The sequence below is a fragment of the Mus musculus genome, chromosome 12 (assembly GCF_000001635.26).
Source record: "Mus musculus strain C57BL/6J chromosome 12, GRCm38.p6 C57BL/6J".
Taxonomy (NCBI): Eukaryota; Metazoa; Chordata; class Mammalia; order Rodentia; family Muridae; genus Mus; species Mus musculus.
Window position 1 is genome coordinate 12,420,778 of NC_000078.6, and position 23,286 is coordinate 12,444,063.

Here is a 23,286-nt window from a genome sequence, read left to right on the forward strand (position 1 = left end):
AACCCTCCAAAGCCTCAGTTTCTCTCCTTGTTTGTTAGCGACCATTAAAAGATGGAATTTGATTGGAGATAGAACGCCATCTCAATAGAGAGAGAGAGCCAAGAGGGTGGGCTTGTTGCCACTTCCTCTCTAACCACAAAACCTAAAGGGGGGTCTGGGGAAGGCTGAGGTGTCAGCTTGCCCGCTGCTTTCTGGGCTTCACCCAGTTACCCCTAGATGGTGCTAGTGCACTGAGCAGCGCCCCGGCACGCCCTGCGTAGCTGCTCCGGCTTCTGAGCTGCTGCAGACGCCAAGGCGGCGGCAGGGCAGGGACAAAGGAAGCCGCAGGGCGCGGTGACCCCACGGCTCACGGGGACCCATGTAACGCAGAGCTGTGGATCACAGCAGAGGGGACCCCTGAGCCATCGGAAGGGGAGGAGATGGAGCTGAGCTCTTTAGCAAGTGGGTCCAATAGGCTACAGCAAGGACCGTCTCCTTCCTACTGGGCCCAGATCGGCTTTCACTCTGGTGATTTGCGGATCCATAGACGTGGGCTATAGAAATTATAAGATCAGTGGCTATTGTGAGAGTCTGTGGGCAGCAGCAAAGTTCATTCACTGCCATCAGTCTTCCCGTCTGTGAAATGGGAATGGAGCCTCCCACTCGCCCCCTCCACTCTTCCACTGAGTGAGCGCTTTGCACCCCCCTTTGAAGGCAAGCTGCTGCCCACCCACGAGTGCTGAGCTCAGAGATCTCCTTGAGGAACTAAATTCAGGCTTTCTCTGGAGGAAGCTCAGGGCAGACACCAAAGGTAAGCAGACATGTGCTTCAAAGCAGATGGATAAAGGAAACTCCACTGGGAAGCTGTTTTTCATGGTACCTTGGTAAAGGCGCGGCCACCTCACATGTGGTAATGACTTCCAAATGAGCAATGAACACCAGTAGCTAAGCATGGGAGGCTTTTCCTACAGTCCGTTCTTCACTTCAAGCTTGTCCATGGGCATCTTCAGCTCCTCGCCCTCACGTGAGGCAAAGTCATAGATGATGGTTATAAGAACAGTTCGGAGTTTGATAGATTCGAACTTTGTTCTATCCCCTCGCAACAGGTTGGCCTTTGGTGGGCTATCTATCCTCTAGTTTCTATTCTCCCATCTGTAAAGGTGGAGATTAAAGTTTGCATTTACATTCCAGAGTCTGGCTAAATGCTGGAGCCAGCGAGCTATTAGGAGTTCAGCAAAAGGATCCTTGTCAGCCTGTTGGATCATCTTGTTACAGAGTCTTAGAGTTGCCTCCTTAGCTTTGGGGTAGAGCCTGGCAGGCACCAAGGGGCACTAGACTACGTAGTCCCTGATGTCACCTCTACCTCTCTCACAGTCTTTCCTTTCTGGTAACTTCCAGTCCATAAGAGTGTGTGTAATATGTGACTAAGGGTCCAGACTACTTAAAATCGTCCAGACTGTATTCCATTTGCTAGATGTGTGATCAGGATGAGTTGCCTGCGTTGCGGTGACTTTATCTGTAAACTTTGGTCAGAGCACCACTATGTGGTGTCACAGGTAAAACCAAGCATGTTAACATGAAAGAAGTTATTTTTTTCTGTCACAAAATCCTCCAGTGTACTTTTAGAGGAGCACAGGACTCTCTTCTAACCATTCCAAAAGACCAAGGCTGAGAGTCATTCTAGCAACTCCAAGAGTTGGTTGTTGAAGACCCCTGAGATAAACTATAGAGGGGCAAGAGATGAGAGTCTCCAAACCCTATTCAATTGGCCACTCAAGTCACATGACACACAGAATTCAGGAGGAGGCTGGGAAATAGTCTTAGCTATGTGCCCAGAGAGAAGAGCTGGATGACAGGATTCAGTCACCCCTCTCACAACACCAACGTCAGGAGGTTGTTTGGAGAATGAAGATAGTCTAATGGTTCATGAGACACTTAAGAACAACCCGCGCCGCAATAGCTACTCTTTGTTAATATCTGCTGTTATTTTTATTGTTATTATTCTCTCTTGTAAGTGTTCTAAAGATGTAAGCTGGGAATCTCACTTGGGATTTCCAGCCAGTGCTAAGATGGATAATCTAGGAAGCACTGAGACATGCAGTTCCTTTCCCAGGTTCAGCAAATTTAGGCTGATCCCAGAAGGAGGTGTATCTCTCTAGGGCCATTGTTTATGTACTTTTAGGGAAGGAAGTTCTTCCAGAGGCTCATTGCGTCATTCGGATGCTTGAAATGGGCCTCCACCCATCATCACCATCATATGAACATACAGACCACAGGGTTTAGGTAGACACACAGCACCTTCCCTTCGGTGTGCTAGCTCCCACATGCTTCCTCTCCATGGTGGACTAGGAGCTGGAAAAGTCTATAAGGGAGGTCAGCTAAAAATTGCTTAGATGTGATGACTGAATTAGCAAAATATTGCTTATTGTCTTGGTTACTTTCCTATTGCTGTGTTAAAACACCACGCACGAGGCATTTTATAGAGAAAGAGTTTAGCTGGCTTACAGCTTCAGAGGGATACAATCTCTGGCCATTATGATGTGGAGAATGGCACCAGGCGGGCATGATGTTAAAGTAGTAGCTGAGAGCTTTTGTTTCGATCCACAAACCTGAGGCAGAGAGAACTCACTGGGAATGGCAGGAGCTTTTGAAACCTCAAAGCCCACTCCCAGTGACACACTTCCTGCAACAAGATATAGAACACATCTCCTAATGTTTCCCAGACAGTTCCACCAAGGAGGGACCAAGCCTTCAAACCTATGAGCCTATGAGACCATTTTCATTCAAAATAAAATACTTATTAAAGGGGCAATTATCTATTTAAAAAGAGGTGAATAACAAACAAAGTCCGTGGAGACATTAAGCAGAAGCTAATGTATGACATACACAGAGTACTACATACGATGTAGCTGCTCGAAGTAACAAGTAGAGACTTCTGATAAGTCAGTCTCTGTTAGGATGCCCCTCGCTGCATTTACAGAGCACTTGGCGTGTATCTCAGAGGAGTACAATGGTTGGTACAGATGGGCTTCCAGGAGGGTAGCTGTTTAAAATATCCACCTGTTTGTTCTTCCTGGACTTTCACTCCTAGAACACTGACTCTTTCAAATGAGAAGTGAGAGGTTGACCCAGGAAGCATTTTTCCCAGCCTGCTCCTTCCTTCCTGACCTCTACCCTGGCCTCTACCATGTGCCATTATTTCTGTTCTGCTCGGTGTCTTTAGTGCCACAGATTTTTATCTGGGGAACAGGAACGTTAGGACGTGAGTCAAAGCACTTTTCCACAAAAGGGTAAAGGATAGAGCACTTATTCCATAACATTATGGAACCTTGATCAAATCTCCATTATCTATCATGTTTATTCCATGCCCAAAGTCAAGAACAGTAATATTATACATGTTATATATCTATTATATATCAACTATATACAGCATATATAACATATCCATTATATATCATACAAAAATTACATATCCATATGCATATGCATGTACATATACATTTTATTAGAGCCAGTACTATTAGGAAAAAAGATATGTGTGTGTGTGTGTGCTGCATAGGTTAGTATACTAGTTGAATATGGATTCACTTATGTAAAGTATACACAGTGCACAACGTATATATGATAAATATATGGCTTTGTGATAAATTTCTTATAGTCATTTGATTCTTTTTAATTTTTTTATTAAATTTATTTATTTATTCACTTTATATCTCAATATCATCCCCTAGCCATTTGATTCTTACAAGATATGATGCTTCCATTGATTTTTGCCAAACTCTTGTATCTGCTGCCAATCGATGATAGCTATTGATAAACAATGCATGTAGCGTCGACATGAATGCTAGCTGATATTCTCACTTTGGTTAACAAGTGAAATGGAAGTGAAATATTGAAGATGTGTGTTAGGATCCCATTCATTGCCGTCACACACACGACTCCGTAACTGACTGAGAGTATTGTTTTGGAACACTGAGGCATCATCTCTTCAAACTGTGTACGTGTTATTCACAATGTAATTTGCATTTAACACCTTATCCAGCGCTTCCTTCTGCCTAGAGAAATCCCAAATCAATAAATCTGGCCTCGATCTGTAACAATTGAATGTGTGCATGGTGCAAATACTTCCACCTTTGACAAATTTAAATCAACGTTAGAGAGGTATGCCTACATCATTATATAGTGCAAATAAACCTAAGACTATAGAAAATAAATTATAAACTCTAGAGAAATAATGAGCAACTGATGACTTTACAGTTATTGCTGTTTTCACTCCAGTTTAATTCTAAGATATATAATTAAAAATTTTAACAACAACTTTAACAACTAGATCACAAAATTTCTGAAAATTTCACTATCAGGGTATGAGCTGTTTATTTTCACTTGAAACTAGATTTTTTTTAAAAAAATGTTTTTTTTATTGGTATTGTTCAGTAAACTATATGGAGAGAGACACAAAAGGCCGGGGGAAGAAAGGCAGTGTATGGAGAGATTTGGTTTCAGCAGAACAGAGTTCATTTGTGCCAACAGAAACTATCAGCGTGGGCACCAAACGCTTTGAAAATCTTGCCTCAACAGAAGTCCATTCTATGCCCCAATTTTGCTTTTGCCCAGACGTGTATAATAGCTCAGCCTCTGGCTATGGCTGGCATTCAGCTTCTCCATTCACCAACGTGGAGTGCACCCTGAAAGACACTGTCAGCTGGGAGAAGTGGGCACTTCTCCACAACTGATTCCTCCCACCCATCTCCTGGCCCATTCTGCCCTCATCTGAGAGCAGAACAACAGGCAGCCACTCTTTGTTCATCCTGCTATGACTCCAAGGTTGTGTCCTGTCCTAATTTTATACTGAAACATCATCCCTAATAAAATCATATTAAAAGATGGATCCTTTGGAAGCTAGAGGGCTCTGCTCTCATAAACAAGATTAATGCCATGCAAAAGGGCTGGACATTATGTGCCCCTTTGCTATTTCTGTCATGTGAGGACCCATCGATGGCACATCTGTGTATCACAAGCCTTCTTCAAAGACTGGAGTGTCGCTCTTGACCTTTACGACCTGTAGCACTGAGAGAAATACATGTCCATAGTCTGTTATTTATGTTGTTGATTAATCCAGTATTTTGTTATAATAGCGGGGGTGGGGGGGGGGACTAACTCATTCGGTCATCTTCAGCTGGATCTCTCTCTGTCTAGATAATGTCACATTGTGACCCTAAACACCAAGGAAACATGAATGATGTCCTAATGATCTAGAGAAGAAGGCCAGCCCAAGTTTTCCTCATCCTTGCTTGAGACTCTTCACAGACACATTTTGCTTCAGTGTCCCACACTTTATAGATGCTTGAGAAAGGAGGAGAACAGATGTCTATGAGAAAAAAAAGAATAAAGGGGCTCAGCGGGCCACCTGCATTTGCCTCTAAATAATGATTTTACTGAGCCAGCCAAGGAGTCAGTGTCCCAAGGGTGTTGCCACCAAGTAAATGATGGAAATGGCTTTCTAAAGAAGACAACCTGGACTTGGTGAGGGAAAAATCAGTAACCTGAGACCACACAGCATGACAATCACAGAGTCGACAGTAGACCCCTCCTCAGTCTCTAGGGGCACAACCACAACACTATCCCAGTGCCTGCTATGCTTTCTCATAGAATTCATAGTAAGAGCAATCTTGACTCTATTGTTTAAATGCCCATGTTTCCCGTTTCATCTTCCCTTGAGTCTCTGAGAGACTTCTATTGCAACTATCCATCATGACTTCCCCAACCTTAAGTTCATGAGACTTTGACCTCTTGAGTGATATAAACAACAGCAGAGTCATATCTGATGAGGTGAGAACACAACCTGGAGACGTGAATGCTTAACCCGTCTTAGCCTGGCTGTGTCTAGAGGAAGGTGCTAACCCTGCCTATGGACTCCATCTTCTGTAACTGCAGAATGAGAATGCCTTTTGCTCACTCAAGGAGGCTATAGTAACACATACACACTTCCTAAGACTAGTTCTGGTACCTGGGAGTCACAGAAACGAGTGTAACTGATCATAATCATGATATCATCAGTAGACATGGCAGAGCCCAGCAGAGAGAGTGCAGAAAGAGAAACTGAATATATGAAGCTACAAAGTAATAAGCACACACCACCAAAGTCTTATCCCATTTTCCTCTGAAGATTTCCCCCACCTCTCCTGGAACCATCTTCGTAGCCTATACAGTTATTGTAGTCAACATATATTTGATATGTGCCTTCAACCTCACCCTCATTTAGTATTTCTTAGGGATACACCCTAGTTATGCTTCCTAAAACATAGCTCAGGGTAATAGATTTGGGTCTTACACATCCAAAAGTATTCAGTAAATGCCTGATTATTTAAATACATAAAATACAGATGGCTTAGTAGATGAAACAAAAAAATCATATTTTAAAATTTTTCTTTTTCTCTCCTGTATCTTTTCACCTTCCACCTACTTTCTATATCCACTATAGCCAGACCTTTGATAAAATTTAGCAAGTTTACATCAGCAACAATAATTTTATTCCTGGTTTTGTTAAATCTTGTGCAAAATTTATTCCATTTAATTATTTCATTTGAAGTTAAAAATGAATAACATTGTAAGGTATGGCTAGAATATATGGTGTTGCATGTGTTGCAGGCATGTGCATACTCTGATAAGGATGCCCACATTCGATCTTATTAGCATCTCACATTTGAAGTAACTTATCATGGTGCCCTCTATGATGAGTCATGGGACTGACTCATCAAACATCATTTGGGTTGTTTTGAGACAGGGGTATGGATGTTTACATTCTGAGCACAGTACTAGGTACAGGGGAGGCCTTGACAGGCTTAGCTTTTCTAAATGTAATGAAAATGAAACAGCTATTGCATGTCCATCTTGTAAATTAAAGAAACTGGATCACAATTCAGTGAAATTCCCCATTCATGAATAAGCCTCAGGATTCTTGGTGTCTATTTATGTCCTGTGGTGCTCGTTCAAATTACTGGTCAAGGCCCTTCAATAACATCTGATGTGGTTTTAGAAAACTAGGACACAAATTTAAATATGGTTCATGGATTTATTAATACCATTCATACATTCAGTAACTATTAAACTCGGGGCCTTCTGCATGCTTAGTTGTATGTTCTACCATTAAGCTACATTCTCTCCTCCACTAAACGTTTCGATATATGTACTATGTCAAGCACAGAGAACACGATATAAAGCAGGATCTCATCACTTTAAGAACTATCACTGATGTTGGATGTGGGGGACAACAGTAAGGGGGCAGATGCACACTATCATCTGGTGACAATGTCTGAGAATGAAAAATTAATCATTCAAAGAGGGGTCTAGGGACCTATGGTGCTACTATTTATATAAGGTTATAAGACGATCTCTCTCTCTCTCTCTCTCTCTCTCTCTCTCTCTCTCTCTCCCTCCCCCCTCCTCTGCAGTGCAATATTTAAACAAGATCATATGGAAACAAATTAAAATAGAATTCCAGACAGGAATAAAAGCAAGAATAAAAGCCTCGAGAAGACAGGATGCCACATTGAGCTAGTATGGCTCCAGTCTAGGCAGGAAGGTGCATGGTAAGATAGCATCCAGGTCATCAGGGTCCCAAGCCTTTGTAAATAAATGGTACCTTAACCAGTATAAGACAGTACATTCCAGGAAGGACAGGACTTCTCTGTAGTTTTGAAAGAATTACCCTGTCTGGCTTGAGCCAGAATAGGCGTGAAAACTAAGATCTGCATCACCAGTCCTCTATAGAGTGTCCCTCTAAGTCTTTGTTTCTCTACTGTGCAATGAAATGAGCATTGCTGATATGGGGCATTCAAGGAAGGAGGAAAATGAGAGCCCATTAGTTCATACTAAGCAGTGTGGACACTTTGCTGTCTGTTTGGGGAAAGAGGTTGGAAGAAGGTATAAAGAAAAGTAATGTGAATCGAGACACCAGCACACCAGTACGAACAAGCTACTTCTGACTTAATGACATAGCTGAAAATAATTGTGCTACTCACTTGTCAAGTCATTTGTGCCTTTGCCTTGTCCACAACACCTACATCATGGCATTTTTGCCCCACTCCAAATAGTGTCTACTGTCTGACATATTGTGTTGTCTATTATCTCACTTGTTACTCCAGTGGACTAGCCTGAGCTACTTTTACTTGGTCTTTCTATCCTTGCCACAGGACCTTTGCTTGTGTAGCCATATTCAGCCAGAAAACCTTCTCCTTCCTTATGCTAGTCCCGCCCTTCTCTAGTGTGTAAGAGCTGACACAAGTCTCGAGAGACAGTTCCCTCCCTATCTCTTCTGGCCTAGCCAGGCCCTTCCTCTATCTACCAAGGCCTGCACTTGCCTGATCCATGCCTGTCAGTGCTAACTTGGTCTTGATCTAGCTTTGTCAGCTGTCTCCCTTCACTCCCTAGACAGCCCAGCCTTAGGCCTCTCATGACACGTTTGGACAGCACCGGCCAAACAGTAGTCTTTCATTAGATCCTGTCAGTTTGTGATTCGAAGTCGCGTCTTGGTCATCTGTTAGTGTGGCTTTTTCCAGATAACTAAAGTTGAGTCTGTCAAATGCCAAATGAATATAGTAAGCTCTTTTTAATAAGCATCTTTTTGAACTGTATTTGACATTTCCAGAAATTCTCAATTCCCATCTGCCATCCCAAACTACGTAATTTCAAAATCAGGCAGAGATGTCATACTATAAGCCCGTTAGCATCTTCAGCAAGCATTACTGTTCCATAGCAGGTTTCAGTGCTCTCTCTCTCTCTCTCTCTCTCCTCACTTTCTTGTGATGTCACCTATGCTAATTTTCAAAACTCCTGCATTTGACTCTCCCAAATGCTATTTTACCAACCATTGTCTTTCAGGAACTGTAATTCTTTTCCAGGAAGCCAGATCACTAGGAGTCTCCAGAAAATACTTCATGTATACCGTGTAAAAGGTAGGCTCCATCTTAGGCAATGGATTCAGTAAAGCATGGCAGAGCCCTGAATAAGCCTCACATTTTCACAGGCATGCCTGCCTCCCACATGGAGTGGCTGCAACAAAGGCAGGCATATGCTACAGTAACAATAAACAAGGTGGAGCATTACTATATGAGGAGTAAGGCTGTGCAGGAAACTTCAGGTAAGGCTGAAGAATGTACAAGTATTCACTAGGAATAGAGGCAGCCTAAGAAGGGGCTAACTGATGTAAACCAGGAATCTGGACTCACTGTTTAGATAAAACTCATGAGAGATAGCACATAGGATCTTTAAGTCTGGGCGTTGCTGCCAGCTACTGTGGATGCTCGGGAGGGCTCTTCCAGTGAGTTCAAGATCAAAAGGTCCTGAGTGAGTCAGATCGATGGGAAATGGGCCTGTGGATAAATAGGTTCTGACTGTGGCCTGACGTAGTCTCTATTTGAAAGGATTTGAGAAACAGCTTTCCTAAGGGATGCAAATACAATGTGCTCCCAAAAGCAAGGGTACTAGCCAACAGAGAGGGGAACTGCAGGAGAGAATGTTTTATGATGTTCTGAGATTCCAGAAGTGGAAGGTCTCTTGGGCCTGCTCAAGACTGGGTGGTAGATTAAAGATATGCATCAGGTTCAGGCTTTGTCTAAAGCAATATCCAGTGCCACAATGGAGACCACCATTCTAACTGTCCTATATCCTCACTTTTTGTGCTCATTCTGCTACTAAAATGTGCCCTATAAATCACTATACCTATGCTTATTACTTAGCAAAAGAAATATCTGCTGAGTGTGTGGGGCAGTTAGCCAGTTTGAGAAGACCCGATCCCAGTGGCTTTTTGCAAGTTGCTATCAACAGAGAAAGAAGGAAACATGCTTAGCCACAGCACTAGGACAGCATGGTGTCTCCTGGAGATCTGAGCATCAGAAACTATCTGCACTGATGCTCTGTCCTTCCTCATCACCTTTTGAGTTGCTTCTGCTTCTACATCCACTTTCTTAAATGCTTCCAGCAATGTCAAATGTCATTACCTCCTTCTCAGGGTGATCTCTCCCAGCTTACATTCCCTCCCCATTGCAGGGGGAGGTGTGAAAGGCTACTTACTCTCCACCATGTTTCCCCACCTGGAAAGGTCTTGTGAATTTTTCCTCTCCGAAGCCACAAAGCCATCTGTAGTTCTCTTCTCTTCTGTGTGGCTTCAATGAAGCACCACGCCTGCACCAGGCTTCTAGAAACTGATTTCTCAGTGAATAACACAGGAGACCAGATGCTAGGCAACCATTTGGGTTCTGTTGGGTACTGCAAAAGCAGACCAGAGATTCAAAAAACCCAAACCATTATGTCTGTAGACTCTGAACTGCACTCCCAGAGGGGCATTCTACCCTCTGAAAACTCTCCTCATCCTTCAATAAATAGCACAAGTGTTATTAAACTGTGCTTTTGGAAATATTTGTACCTCCTAGTTAGTGAGGCTAAAGTAGTATACAAACTCACTGAAGTCCCGTAACTCTATGAACCTTCCATTTATTGGGGAGTCAAGGGACGTCTGTGAGTTTGTATAGTACAATACTTATGTATGTTCATGCGTACATTTGTAACATGCATACACATTGTTACCTTGATTAGAATGTGAGAGCTTTGGTAAACTCCCTGAAGATCAAGAAATACAGAAGTAAAATCAAAACAAGGAGAAAGAAGGGGACAGTGACTTGTAGTTTATGCGAAGCAGCGGAGAAAAGTATGCAAGAGGAGATCACACCTGGAGAGACAGAGTCCTAGTCATAGTGAGGGAATGGTCCTTGCAGGGAGCGGGGAGAAGAGCAGCCATAGCAAGATACAAAGAGCCGTGGGTGGGGGGAGGGGTTCCTGGAGTCTTTCAAGAACAATGAGGATGCCTGAGTCGTTGGAGCAGAATGGATGGGTGGATGGATGGACGCATGGATAGATAAATGAATAGATGGATGGATGAGGAGAAACAAGCAGGAGAGTGTGGGGTGGTGAAGTGGACCATATCAGGAAGAAGCACAAGCTATAATGGGAGAGGAGAAAGATCTCTGTGTATCAAGGAGCAAAGCTTCCATATACTGCATAGTGCCGTATAGCATGGTTTAATATTTTCTAGATATTAATATATTCTACTACTGACTGGACAATGACTGTGGACATCTAAGTTGTAGAGATGATAAAGTGAAGGCCAGATGGCCATGGCTTTGCAGCTCTCCTGGCTCAGTCCCATGTAGACATGGCCAGTGTTGCTTAGACACATCCCAAGGACAGAGAGAATGTGCACTCAGATGCACCCACATCATCCTTTAGTGAACATCTGTGACAGGGGCTTAGCCATCTTCCTAGAGTCTTCAGGTTTTTTGACAGGCTGCAGAAGCAGCTGCTGTCCCAGGCATTCTAAAAACACCCAGCTTGTTGCTTCTGTGGATGTTGTTCACCTTCAGACTGGGTGTATCTCATCTGTGCCATGAGGCTGACTTGGCCTGTGCTCACCTGCACTGAGTTCTTTGTCTCCAGTCTCATGAGGCAAAACTGCAGAGATGATGTGAGCCAGCAATAAACAGCCCCCTTGGTGGGATGCTGCCATGCATCTTGCTTTATGATGGATGAAATCTCATCTTTCTCCAAGTTCTGAAGACATTCTTCTCCTAATGATCAGCTGTCACTCTGTCTTTGTGAGGTAGGTAATGGAATTATTTTTAAAGCTTTCACTTAACAGTTTTGCTTTTTGTAAAAAGACCCGCCTGAGAAATGTAAGCGACTTTAGATAGGGAAATGACAACCGTCACTGACATTAAGAGTCTTTCCTACCTGTCCTGTTAAGCATATAAAATATAAATTCCTCTTGCTTGTGACAGCCATTTCAATTCTCCCTGTATGTTACAGAGAACACAGCTAGTAATCACAACTGGGAAGTATGTAGAGCTAGGTTGAGGCTATGTTTAAAGCTTTTTAGCTGTGCTGTTTAAGAAAAACTGCTGCCTCTGGAGGCTAAAGGATCCTTGTTACTGGAGATGATCAAGAGGAGACCATTAGGCAGAATGTAATAGACAGAGTATGTCAGTCAGGGAACTGTACAAGCTGTCTTCAAAAAGCACTTCCTGCTCTAAGATTGTCTCCCATTAGCATAATCTTCCCTTAATCTGAATTTTCTGTTACACGAGACAGATCACAAGATTGTCAATGCCATTTTAATTGCTATGTGCCTTTGCCAATAAGATAAGGCCCATCAGAGTCTGACTGAAGCCAAGCAAATGGATTTGAAGTGGCACATAGGGATTTACTGGGACCTACCACCCACAAGGAGAAGGGGAGGAGAGCCAGTCCCCTCCATGGATGCTTTGTATACCTGTATACCTGTGCGTGTGTGTGACACCTGACTTCACCTATGCTCAACTGCATTGAGTTCTTTGTCTTTGTTTTATCTCAATGATTTATATTTAGAAATGATTTTTGGAACCACAAACTAGTGTTTTAGTCAAATGTGCTACTATTTTGTATTTAAGTAACATAACCCATGCTTACACGTAAGTTTCTTCATGATAAACTGATTAGAGACCGGAACGCAATGAGTTAGGGCTTATCCAAAACTCAAACATTGAAGGTCTAGCCTCCATGGCATTGTGTTTTGAGATGCGGTCTTTAAGGGAAAAGTAGGTAAAATACGTTTATATGAGCCCAACTCTAACCCTGTAGGCTGTTGCTTTAGAAGAAAAAAAAATAGTCTCTGGTTTTTTTTTTTTTTCTTTCCCCCTTCTCCCACTCCTGTCAATGAAATCAGACTGACAAGGTATCTTTAACCTAGGACATGGACCTTCTCCAGGAACCAAATCTGTTGATTCTTTGATCTTGAACTTTTCAGCCTGGAGACTGAGAGATATATTTCTGTTAGATACTCAGCCTGTGGTATTTGGCTATGGCAACCAGATGACACAGCCAGAAAAACCTGAAAAAACACCAAACACGCTAGATAATCCTTTCAAAAATGTACAGCATTTTAAAACATGACTGAGGGCTTTCAGGGGTTATGATGTAGACCTGAACATGCATAGATCTCCCTTCTCTTTCCTGACTTCTATTAGCATAATGGAAACATAAATGTAATTTTAAAAATAATATAGAAAACCCAAGTAGGTGCAACAGAACACTGGAGATTTCTGCAGAGAAGCAGATGGATTCTAGACACCGGGTAACTGGAGTGAAGTCAATGTCCGACCAAAACAGAGGAAAAAGCAGTGCAGGAGAGGGTGCTGTTGGAATCATCAGAGGGCTCTAAACAGACTTCAGACTTGAAGTCTAGGTAGAAAGCCAAAGATGGAGGAATGATTGATATCAGTTACTTACGGAGACGTCTCTTAATGAACCATCTGACTTACTCAACTACCCTTCCCTAGAGACAGCACTTGGGATTATTTGCCTCTATCCAAAGAATATCCCATAATATAACTCTAGGAAACTGGAAGTTTGCAAGGATAAGTTAGATAGCTTAATTATGAAATTCAAAAATTGCTAGGATAACACAGTTTCTGAGTGTTAGACCTGGCTGTCAAGTGAAAACAATCCTTTCACAGGCTGGAGGAGAAAGGAAGGTGAGGTGAAGAAGACTCGCCCCATTCAGTTAAAAAGATGAATGCAAAGTATGTAAGACACAAGTGGGAACTTCATCCAGGAAGCAAAACAAAGAAAGAAACAATAAATGAAAAGAACAGTTAAAGATAAGGGAGAAAAAAAATGTTACTTATGCAAGAACTCAAAAAGCAGTTTTACCAACTGTTTTTGATGGACCAAATACCTGATAATACCATGCAGCAAATCCACACAGCTATGATTTAGACATGAAATGTTCCCTGATAGACATCATGTGTGCAAAAGTCAGTCTCTAGCTGATGAGCTTATAGAGGAATATCTGGCTCATGAGTTCATTAACTTAATGAATGGATTAATCCATTAACAAGGTCATAACTGAATGGCTCGTTAGGAGGTGCTGCCCAGCTGGAGGAACTGGATGACTTTGAAGCCTATTCCTCTGACTTAGGCCATTTCTCTCTCCTGCCTCTGTCTTCTGTATGAAGTGAGACAATTTACTTTATATATCCCTCTACCACCTCTTGCCTCACTGTGAACACCGGTTTGCCCTCCACCCACCCTCCAAACACCAGTGACCATTGACTGAAACCTTGGAAGCTGGGAGCCAAAATGAATCTTCACTTTTAGCTGATTTGTTTACATATTTTATAAGTAATAAGAACCCAACTCCCATATGCATAGGCTATGACAAAAGGCATGATTTCCAGAAGCAGTGACACTACTCCAGAAGTGAATGTAAATATAAGCAAAATTAAAACTGTGTATCTTACTCAAGCTGCTGTGTGGCTGGGTGGGAAAGCTATCACTCAAAGAGAACCACTAGATGATTACTTCAGCCTATTTCAAATACAGATGTTATTACACATATTGCATGTGTGGGTATTTTTTTTCATAGACATACCAGACACACATGAAATGATACCACAAGTTTTTAAGAATTTAATCTAAATCAAATTAAAATGTGGGTAATTTCAGGTATTTAATGAATCAAAATACATTATTTGGATCTCTTCCTTACAATGTTACTGTGTCAGTGACAGATACCAATTTCCCTCCTTTTTGATCCCAATATAATAGCTGATGTTATAGAGAATATTGGTATAGTCAAATATTTAAATTTTCTTATTGGTTCTCCTATGTAAAACCAATTTATGAATAACAATTATAAAACATTAAATTACAGTAACAGAATGTAATTGCATTTTAATTCTTTGGGCTGTTGTTGTTGTTGTTGTTGTTGAGTCTCCCTCTGCAGCTCAGGCTACCCTGGACTTCACTGTGTAATAGTGGATAGCCTTATAGACTCACAGCAATCCTCTTGTCTCCATCTCCTGTGGTGTGCAGTACAGGTGTTAGCCACCACAGCCTACTGAGTGGCAGATCTTGAAAAGGAAAAGTAATTTTAAAATTGCTTAAATTGACTTTAGAAAGCTATAAATGGATGAGAAATGGGGAGTGGTAAGTCTTGTCTCCCTATTGTGTAACAAAACAGATTGGCACACATTGATGAGATTAAGAAAAAATATATGAGCTAAAGTGTAAAAGCTAAACTAACCGAACAGACGAATAAATGAAGAAATCTAAACTTGAAATACTGAGGAGTCAGCATAAGAACAATCAGAAAAGATTTTAAATAATTACTGGTAGGGAACGAGCTTAGGGAGAAAAATCATATTATTTTTCCATTAATTTGCTGCATTGTTTAAATTTTTATCAAGTAATGAGTACATTTTGTAATTATGATAATAGTATTAAAATTAAATAGCTCTGTTCAAAGAGGAACAGGACATTTATTGAATCCCTGATACTCAGCATTATATACACACCATCTTGATTGAGTCATCATAAAATAAGTAAGATGTGGTTATCGCCCTTTCTGAGCCTATACCTCACTGGCAACCCAAATGTACTAGACAGATTAGTTGATAAGTGCACATGTCAGGGTTTAGCTCCAATAGTAGCACTGACTCTCTCCCTGCTGTGCCACACACACACACACACACACACACACACACACACACACACACATACAAGTATTTTAGAATACAATCTGTCTCAGGCTCACATGTACCACATCACATGGAAAAGAATATTCATTTGAGTTATGGTTCCTTTTTTGCAGCATTAAGTTGTCTTCTAAATGTCTATGAGCTATTTCTTCACCAAGAATAAGATACCAGTAAATAAACTCTAATTTTGCCATTATTTTCATCTTGCTTCTTTTGCATGGCCAGTTGGGGGCATTGCTTCCCTTGGCATTGGTCATCCAACAGCTGGTAATTGCACAATGCCTGGCATCAGAAAGAAGGATGAGAGGGGTTGTTCCATGGGTTCTAACTCAACAGGAAAGCATCCTGTCTTGGCTAATAGGACTGTAATATGAACTATACATTTAACTTCCTTCTTGATTGAACACAAAGATCATGCTTCCCAGAAATGGATGATTTCACAGTTCCGTGAAGCTAAAATAAAATAATGCAATAACTGGTCTCCATAATGGCAATCTTTTCTGATAAATGGAAAACCTCCAGTGATAATACTCTAATGGTGCCCAAGGTCCCAGGACTTAAGGGGGTCTGGGCTGCTTGCCCTGGGTATGAGAGCATATGTCCCTGTGAGCTTAACCTTCCATCCAATTGCATTTTCTCATAAATTCCAAGTTTGGCCTTGTGTGCTAATGCTTCAATGTACATTTCTTAGGAAAAACTCAACTTTGCTTTTCTGGTCTCTTCAGCTCAGGATAGAAGTGGGGAGAAGAGAACATTTCCGATAGATATTATGGGCAGATGTTTCTTAGAACAACTCAAACAAAGGCAGCAAGATAGCATCTGGTCCCTTACTATACTAAGCAATGAGAATGGAAAAGACAAGTGTAGTAGGTCTTCCTCACACTGTCATATGAGCCAAGTAAATGCTGGGCTCAGATTTGTAAGTTGGTATCAAAACTTCCAAAGCTGTGACAGATGAGACAGGAAGGCTAAAAGGTTGCTTGGGTAATGTGGCTGTGTTCTTACTGTACAGTAGACTCTCGCCCATAGCCAGAGTATTTCATTAGCATTTGGAGCCAGTAGTCTCTAGAAGTGAGATGAATAGGAGTTTTCTGAGAACTTTGGTGTCAAGGTCATTATTTAACATTTAGTACTATAATAAATGTCTCGACTGTTTAAAGATTTCATAGGCAAACTCAGAGTCAGCATATAGGAAATGTTTACTGACTCATATACGCACAAGATCCCAGAAATTGAAGGCTCTCTGACATCATCTAACCATACTGACTCATTTTAAATGACGACTCAATAAGTAGAAAGGAGTGATATGATTTGTCCTAGTCATTTAGATAGCATATACACTAGGGAAGATCATGATATAGTCACTGTTTAGTTTTTCACTTCCATAATACACGCTCATTGAGCACCTACTAACCCCTCGTCATAACATTAGGCTGTGACAAATGGATATGAGTATGAAGCAACTTCTGCCTCCTAAGTCCCAGGGAATCATGTAAAGTTATGACAGAAATCTTGGGCAAGGAGAGGAGACCAGAGAACTGTTGCTCTACTGAGAGACTGGAGACATCTAAGAATGGACATCCTATTTGAGTAGAGTCTTGGAGAAAAAGACTGGAGCAATGAAGCATTCCATGTGGAAGACTCCATTAAGCACCTTCTGGGTCAAGTCAATTTAAAGCTCAAGAGGGGTTCTATTGTTGCTAGATTCTAAAATCTCCGGAATAAAAAGTACTTCAACATAGAAAACTTAGAAGAGAGCCAGACTGACTTTTCAATGACATCTCATGGCCAAGAATCAAAAGAGATCTTCAAAAGAATGAGAAGTTATTTTGGGGGTCCCCAGCAAGAATCTTACCAATAAATTCTAACTCTCCTTACAGATATTTGAAACCACAACCACTTGAGGATATAAAAGAGATAAGTACCCTGCAGAGGCAGGACCCCAGTGATAGAGAATTTGTCAGTAAGTACCCAGAACAGTTCGGTACTCAATAAGTCAATCAGGAAACCTTTCCTCCTGACTCTCAGTGAAAGGCATTTGATTTATAAAGAAACTATCTCTGTAGAAACATGTAAAGTCCACTATCGACCCTTTCTCTAGAGCATTGGAAGGAGTTTTTATTGTGACTTGTTTGTTGTGGTCAAGGGTGGTAATGGTGTAGACAGACTGGCTTAGGCCACTTGTTAGTTGTGTGAATAATTAGACAAATTATAGAACCCCTTCCATGTGTCAGGCATAATACCTACCTTATACAGGTTTTGAAATCCCTTAGCTATATGCCATTCATATACTGTTCATTCATACCATTTGCTTAATGTTTTTTTCTAGTACTGTCACTATTTTTTTTAAGTTAATATATCATTACTGCCAAAGTCCTGCAGGGAGAACTGGTCTTTCTCTTCAGCTCTCAGCTGTTGTTAAGTAGATTGGCTGGCCATTGTTGGGTAGCATCTCTTCTCTCATCCACTACCTACTATAATGTTATAAGCCATGTGAAAGAATCAGACACAGTTTCCACACCAAGGGATCTATAATTAGATCATGTGTAATTATTACTAGTTTATTACTACTACTATATTACCCTTGAAAATAATATAAATGTGTCAGTTTTCCATTACTGTAAGATCACAGCCAAATAAACTGCTTTTACAGAAGAGCGGTTTGTTTTTGCTCAGGGTTTCAGAAGGTTCTGTGTGTGGTTGATTGGTTCTGTTCCTTTGGGCCCAGGCTTAGAGTGTGCGATCAAAGAAACTGCAAGAAGCAAAATAAGAAAGAGCAAGGGTCCAGGGTCCTAATGTTTCCCAAACAATCTACCATTTCTCACCAGCCTTCAACTCCTGAATGTCTACAACTTCCCAGCAATGCCACCAGCTGGTGACCAAGCCTTTAACATATAGCCTTTCAAGGGTGTATTTAAGATCCAAACATAATGAATATGGAAAATGTGAATCTAAGTGCTTTAATTCTGTCTTTAGTACATCTTCCCCCTTCATGTTTGTCTTGATTAAGTTCTGTCCACCCAGTACAGCTGCTGGATGTTTTGAGTCTGGATTCAATCAGTATAACAAAACCACACAGCAATTTGAAAAAGGAAAGCAGTCTAATATGAGGAGTCAGTAACCAGGAGATTTTGGAGAGATTAGCTAATACATAAAAAGAACAATAGGGACAACATAAAAATGTATGCTGAGGGCTGGAGAGATGCTTCTGTAGTTTGCTACACTCCGTTCTTCCCTAGGACCTAGGTTTGATTCACAGCAGCTCACAACTACCTCTAACTTCAGTCCCAAGGGATGTGATACCCTCTTCTGGCCTTCTCAGGCACTGCATGCATGTGCATAGACATACATGTAGGTCAAACACAATTATACATAGCAAAGTAAATAAATCTTTAAAAAGTTACTGAGTGATGTATTGACTAAGATATCAGAATTTAAAGAAACTTTTAACATAATCATATAATGTTGACATAGCTAACACAAGGAGCTCTCACACCTAGGACTAAGATCACATATTCAAGCCAAAGTTTCCCTGGGGCTGGGATGAAGCTTTGTTGAAGAGTTAATAAGAGTCACCTGTGATACTCTGGAAAATTATCCTATACAATGACAGGGAGAGCTGTGCATGGAGATGGAATAACCTCAGAGCTCTTCCTATGAGGCCATCTGTGGCTGGGGGTGCCACAGGACACCAAATCTTGATGCATCGGGTCCTCTTGCCCTCCAGGAGCCATGCACACTTAATAGACTACAGAGAAGTTGTCTTAGTGTATACAACCCTTCTCTGGCCCTAATATGGGCTTAGGTGGCTATTTCTAGTTGATGGCTTTTATTAAGCTTATGTTCAGTTAAATTGCTTTGAGTGATGTTGCTATTCATCCTTGCTGCCATATTTTCTGGTATTTAGTCTGGATGTCCATCAGCTAATGTCCACTGGCTGAATCTTCTGAGCCAGGTATGAACGTTCCCTCCCAAGTCGCTGAGTTTCTGTGCTGGTTTGGTTTCTTTCGTCCTTGGTAATCCCCTTGGGCCTTTTCTAGACCTCAGATGTTCAACTTCCACCTTTTCTTAAAAAATTACTTCCATGTTACTATGGGAAATGAAGCTTTTCCCTCTCTATCTCCTACTTAATCCACAAAACTGCTCTAAAGCATTGTTAGATACTGAAGTTTTACATTTGATTGTGTTTAAATCCATCTAGACTTCTCTTCCTATGGGAAAGGTGTATAGAGGTTCGAGAAAATCATATGTGTGTCTACCAGTGTACACTTTCCTATTGCTAACACAAACTGGGAACAATAGAGATTTCTGGACATGAGACAGAATTTTCATCCCAAATTAAAAAAAAAAAAAAAAGAACGAAGGACTATAGCTGGATTCCTAGTGCTGGAGCACATTATTTCTACATAGTTCTCAAGTTAAAGTGCATGCCAGGAGCTAGAAATGGTCCAGCGTTCACGGAGAGGACAGCGGCTCTAAGTTCTAAAGCTGGTGAACAAGGGGTAGAGAAGATAGGGAACCACAGCCAAAATGGACAGATGTTGGCTACTGGAGAGAATAAATCTGCCTGCCCAGGAAAAAGAAACAGAAAAATCTAACATTCAGAAAATGCCTTAAAGTAATCTTATCCCTGTGCATTTTCTAACACTGCATGGATTGTGAACTGTGTGAATGTGTGTAGGTGTTTGCTGAACGGCAAAATTACAGCACTCCATTCTCTCTCTTTTTTTTCAGATTCTAACTGTTTATCTTGGGGAGACAGGTGTCTCTCCTTTTATTCATGGCTGCAGCAGCACAAATTTCCAAGTCACATCTGGTTGACATTCACTAGCAGCACGTTTGCCTTCTGTTCTTGCAGTGTCAGAGGGTTGCAGAGGCCTGGCTACACCGGAGCAAGGCTGCATCCCAAGCCAGTGGGCATAGCAGCGTGGATAAATATTCGGGTGTTCCCAATTCTCTGCACATCTCTGAGACAAGCATGGACGTTTGTGGTAATTAAAATGGCGTGAAATGTGCGGTGTCAGGAAACACAGCTATTTTTCCCCTTCTTCCAAACATAATGCTATTTATAGCACCATGCTTCACCACTTATTTGCTGGGCAATGACACCAAGAAACTGATATTAAGTAAAGAAGCCAATTTACTCCACAAAAAACATCTATTATCTTTATCACCAACAGAGACTGAAAAATAATCAATTAGAACGCAGCGCTGGGGAGTGACTAATTGAATTGCTAAACATACAATATTGGAGAAGTCGCTCTGGGGACCTAAATATCAATCTATGGAATGAGCAAGAACTGGTCCATGCAAGCTGAACATTGGTATCACTGAGCACATCAGAATCCCATTCATCAATAGGCTTTACCCACAGATCAAGTCTTCATTCTGAAACTCCTGCATTTCAATGTGATCTTACTGCATGGGAGGAGTTGCCCATTCACAAAGTGTGCACTTGTTATAGCACATTCATTCCAAAATATACTTATATCTGACTACTACCCTTATTAGGTCTATAATGACCTCAACCTAGAACACACATCTTTTTAGAACATTTAAAACCAACAAGTTAGATCTTTGTAATGGAAGGAACTTGAGACCTAGGCTATATAGTTAGTTTATTGAGAGAACCAACAGAGAGCACAGGACTCTCTACCCCCTCTTTTCTGTTTGTCTGTTTCTCCCCCTCTCTCCTCCTACCCTCCTCTTGGTGTATTTGTGTGGTATATGCATGCATGTGTATGTGGGTATGGCTACCTGTACATGTGCAGAGGCCAGAAGACAACATTAGATATCCTGCTCCACTAATCTCTGCTTTATTCCTTTGAGATAGACTCTTTCATTGAACCTGTAGCTAGGTTAACAGCCAGCAAGACAGTGATCCTCTTGCCTCTGCTCTCCACAGATGCAAAGCTATACTCCGCTTCTTTCCACCCCCAAGCACAGTATCCTTCCCACCACTTCTCTTGTTCATCCTTTCATTCTGCTTGCTAAGTAAGTGGTCAGTCTCGGGACTACTTGAGCCTCTTAAGAAGTACAGGGGTGTAAGAGATCAGTCCTGCCCCTAAGGATCCCACACTGCATTGAAAGCGATGAGCTTAGAGATGGGTCATTTCAGCACAAGTGAATGGCTCTGTCAAGGATAGATGTTAAGGCTGCTACAGGACAAACACTTCACTGGCATTTGGGGGCAGTCTAGTTTAGACTTAATTAAGTGAAGAATCATGGGAGAAGAACATTGTAAACAAGGATGAAGGGTTGAAACAGGCTTGCACATTAGGGAGATCTATGATGTGCTATGTGAAGAACCAGAGGAGAGATGCAGACAACTTGAGAAACAGGCAGAGTTTTGCTAGCTGTGTTCCAAGACTTGACCTTCCTCCTGGGAACATTAGGGAGCCCTTGAAATATTTAATCAGAGGAGCATTCTGGTAAGGTTGTTATAGGAATCCCTAATGGGATACACAGAGGAAGAGGTGGAAAATATTTTAAGGAGGTGAGAAGAGACCACAAGGACACCAAGAACATAAATGTAGGAAGTTGGCTGGAAGTGGAATAGAAGATACAAAGGTGGGCAGAGAAGTGAGAACAGTATGGTTGATCGGGTGGATGATACTGTCTGCTTTTAGGTTGAATCAAAAGCTGCTTGTGTTGCAAAGCCATCAACTATGATTAAAGACTAAAAGAGTGAGCCTAGAAGGAGGGTTCAGCCTGGAACAGGTCACAGGCATGTAACTGTGGCAATAGCCACAGGAAACACAGAGGAGATAAGGATGCATCAGAGTCTTGAGCTTCCTCCAGAGGGGACACAGATGTGGCTTTCCTGTAGCCCTCAGAATGAATACAAGTACCATCCCGGCTCCCAGGCGCTCACGTCCTATATAAACCCTGTGCTGTGGGTGGAGAAGAGGACTCATTCCTACACTGGCTCTGAGCTGCTTAGACTGTAGACACAGACCTACCCATGGGAACTGCTAGTACAGCTCCTTCACCGAGCTGGATGGAGTTGCTGATTCCTCATTCCTTATTCCACTTCTACTCTGAGAATAAAGAAACCCTTGGTGTTAGCGATGCAGCTCAGTTGTAAAATGTCCATCTCATGTGCACAAGGCTCTGGGTTCATTCCCAGCAACACTATCAGCAAAAATCTAAGAACTAGCCAAAGAGAATCATCCTAGAATGATCACACCCTGTCACAAGGATTGTATAGACAGAACAAAATATACCATCTCAAGGGTCCAGTTACTTTTCTATAGTTTTGATCACTTGGGGCTCTATGCTTAGAATTTATAGGGCTCAGAGAAATACCTACTGTCTTTTGGACTTCTCCAATTATATTCCTCTTCATCGTCCCTTCTTTAGTATCCAGGCCCGACCTTCTTTGGGACCACATGGGAAGTCTCCCAGGACACCCACAGTTGACCCACCAGCATCAACTGCCTCCTCACCACGTACCAGTCTTTTTGAGTATCTGAGCAAAGTGACCTTCAACACACATCATTGTTTTGGGGCTCACACTGAGACCACTGTGCTCATATCTACATACATTCACCCCTGTAACCCAAAAGGAAGCCCGCCTGCCTTAAAGCAATAATTACACGAGGTTGGTCTTGGTTTTTATTTTATTAGGGTTTTCTTTCCATCCTCCTGAAAGCACTGGAAAAACACGTCCATTCAAAGATGACTCTGGGTCTGGGGTCCCACCATCTCCAGTTACATTGTGTGTTTTTCCTGAGAA

At 41.7% G+C, this 23,286-nt stretch overlaps 1 long non-coding RNA gene across 3 annotated transcripts in view; it reads left to right on the forward strand.

The window, feature by feature from the left end:
- The first annotated feature begins 263 nt into the window (after positions 1-263).
- Positions 264-23,286, forward strand: part of Gm34489 — a 103,449-nt gene continuing 80,426 nt past the window's right edge. For 2 of the 3 annotated variants that reach the window (XR_381260.2, XR_381257.1), the window contains exon 1: positions 264-790. This is a non-coding gene — a long non-coding RNA (predicted gene, 34489). Of the gene's footprint in view, positions 791-6,598; positions 11,633-23,286 lie in introns of those variants that run through there. The other variant, XR_381259.3, reaches the window with a different exon arrangement.